The sequence below is a fragment of the Crinia signifera genome, chromosome 7 (assembly GCF_055691185.1).
Source record: "Crinia signifera chromosome 7, ASM5569118v1, whole genome shotgun sequence".
Taxonomy (NCBI): Eukaryota; Metazoa; Chordata; class Amphibia; order Anura; family Myobatrachidae; genus Crinia; species Crinia signifera.
This window is the reverse complement of record NC_139223.1, coordinates 6,349,557-6,352,568: the sequence shown is the minus strand read 5'-3', so window position 1 is coordinate 6,352,568 and position 3,012 is coordinate 6,349,557. Positions and strand designations below refer to the sequence as shown.

Below are 3,012 nucleotides of genomic sequence, written 5' to 3'. Positions count from 1 at the left end.
GGCAGTATTAGTTGTGTGTGTATCTGTTTTGGTCAGTTTAATATTTAACAAGACCCCTATCTGGCTTAATTGTGATTATGATTGATTGATTATTAAGTAATTTAATGATGTGATTGATTCATGGTCGAAACCCTGTTTAACAACTTTCCTAATCCTGACCCTGATGTGCAGTTTGTTTCTGTGCTGAAAGATCCCAATCTCAAATGGCAGACTGAACAACCTGTGGATAGCCATATTTCAAAAAATGTGAATGGGCTTGTGTGGCAGCCCACTACAGGATACCCCCTGTGCCCCTGGAGTGCCCCCAAAGAAGTTTAATTGCAGCCAATGCTGCTCAGAGGAAAACTGCAGGGATGTGAGGGGTTAAACAGCCCCAGCTCAGTCCACGTGCAAGGAGCCTGACACCCCCCTGATTGGCTGCCCAGGGAGCGCAAAAGGAGAGGTCAGAGGTGAAATGAAACTGTGCAGCGTGACGGAGGAGGGTTTGCAGCAGCGTGAGAGAGGATGACACGTGCTTAGAGAGAGAAGACAGGCTGGGCACCCTAAAGATCCACAGAGAGGAGAGCAGCAGAGTGCGCAGCCTGGAAGCGTGCAGAAGTGAGACCCGCTAGAGAGGAGAGAGCCGGGCAGCGTTTCCGTGCAGGAGACCCGGCGGTGATGGACAGCGGCGCACACAGAGAAAGCCAGCAGCCAGCATCATGAGGAAGGCAAGAGGGAGGCCCTGCAGAGTGCCAGCCGTGACACCAGGGAGACACTACCGGCCGGAGCCGGCAAAAGCAGCAGAGTACAAGGGTGCCCTACCCCCACTCAGCCTGTACCCTTCCTGCCCCAGCCCTGACTCCCCCAAGTCAGGGAGATCACATTCTCACCCATGAAGATGGTGATGGTGACACAATTTTAAAAGAGGACAGAGAACAATCTCATGCACATGAGACCACTGTGCTTGATACAAGACAGACCAGAGTCCACCTAAAGGTGTCGGCTAGTACAGCATCCCTAAAAGTCTCAAGGCTCCAAAAAAAAATTAGGCAGTGAGCCCCTGACCAGACAGGTACAGCAGTATTAGGCAGTGAGCCCCAGATCAGACAGGTAGATACGGCAGTATTAGGCAGTGAGCCCCAGACCAGACGGTAGATATGGCAGTACTAGGCACCAGACAGGTAGATAAGACAGTAGTACTAGGCACAAGACAGGTAGATACGTCAGCAATACTAGTATTGTGCACCAGCAGAATTTATAATAATTAATTTTATTATTAGGTACTGCTTGGCCGTGGCACTCAGTGGCAGACGTCAGTGCACAAGCAGCATGGAATTCTTTTTTACAGTCCCACACAGCACAAGTATTATTTTTGTTTTCATTAAATTGGATATAGCAGCTGTGTGGTTGGAGGAATATGGCCGACGTGTCACTGGATGAACTGATCAGGAAACGGGGAATGTCCGTGGGCACCGGGATGTACAGCAGGGTCAGTAACAGGGGAGGTATAGGAAACGTGAGATCCAGACTCCAACCATCTGTGAACAATCGTCCATTTGCCACCAGTTTTCAGAGAACATTTGATGCTCATCAGAAAATTGGTGTGACTGATGCACGCCAAAAACTAGGGATAAAAGATGACCGTGAAAAGTTGGTGGCCAAAGATGCTCGCTTCCGCATAAGGGGTAAAGTGCAGGACGCCCGTGAAATGCTGAATTCGAGAAAGCAACAGATCATGGCAGGAGACAAGCCTATCAAAGTGATGGACGCTCGTGAAAAGATTACTTTAAGAGGAGTGCTCCAACAGTAGCTGCTAAATCACCTATGGCACAAGGTTCATCGGCAATAAACCTCACAAAAACTATCCAGATTCCACAACACAAGACCATTTCAGGTCTGAATAACTCTGTCAAGGGAATGCGAATAAATGTGGTCAACCACCAGCCTGTTAAACAGGTCTCATCTCAGGATGATGACTATGATGATGAGGATGATGAGATGGAACTTGCTCCCATCCCTTCCAAACAGATGAAATTCACAGCTGCAAATACTTTACAGAAAAGACCAGGAACATTGGGCAACCAATTTTCACTTGGCCAAACATTACCTTTCACTAAAGTTGTACAGAATGATACGTACACCGCTCCCAGTGCTACACCGCCTGCCCCAACAGTACCTTTACTACGGACTAAAACGCTGACCTCTTGTTACAAAGGAGGCCCTACCAGCCGTACCACCTCCAACAGAGTCTGTTTTCAGCCCCCTAGAAGGAACGAAAATGACGGTAAATAATTTGCACCCAAGGGTCACAGAGGAAGATACAGTAGAGTTATTCTGTGTATGTGGAGCCCTGAAGCGTGCCCGCTTACTAAGCCCAGGTGTTGCGGAAGTTGTGTTTGTCAGGTGATCTGGCTCGCTAGGCGGGTGTTCCCTTTGCTCACTTCTTCACATGCGTCCCTCGTGAAGCTGCGCACTTTGTCGAGGAGGATGTCCTTTGCCGGTAGAGAAGTATTGATCTTCTCTCAAGGTGTTACGACTCGTAGCTGCACTCCCCTGCTACAACCTCAAAACAAGCACCAAGACCCCTATCTGGCTTGATTGTGCACTGTTTACACAGTGCAGCCGAGGAGCAGTGGGCGATTGGTGCAGCAATCAGTGGAATGCAAAGAGTTATATGCATTTCAAAGACAAGTCCCTCATACAAATGACTCTCAGCAGTAGGCACCAGACCAGACAGGTAAAAAAAAATGTAGCCTCCCAAAAAGAAGTGTAATTGCAGCCGCCCAAAAAGAAGTGTAATTGCAGGTGCCCCCAAAGAAGTTTAATTGCAGCCGCCCAAAAAGAAGTGTCATTGCAGCTGCCCAAAAAGAAGTGTAATTGCAGCCTTCCTGCCCCAGCCCGGACTCCCCAGGTCAGGGAGATCACATTCTCACCCATGAAGATGGTGATGGTGACACAAATCCAAAAGAGGACAGAGAACAATCTCTTGCACACGAGACCACTGTGCTGGATACAAGACAGACCAGAGTCCAC

General features: G+C 48.7%; 1 pseudogene; it reads left to right on the top strand.

Annotated features, from left to right (window-relative positions):
* The first annotated feature begins 1,396 nt into the window (after nt 1-1,396).
* On the top strand, nt 1,397-2,386 carry LOC146021349 (polymerase delta-interacting protein 3 pseudogene; annotated as a pseudogene).
* The last annotated feature ends 626 nt before the right edge of the window (nt 2,387-3,012 follow it).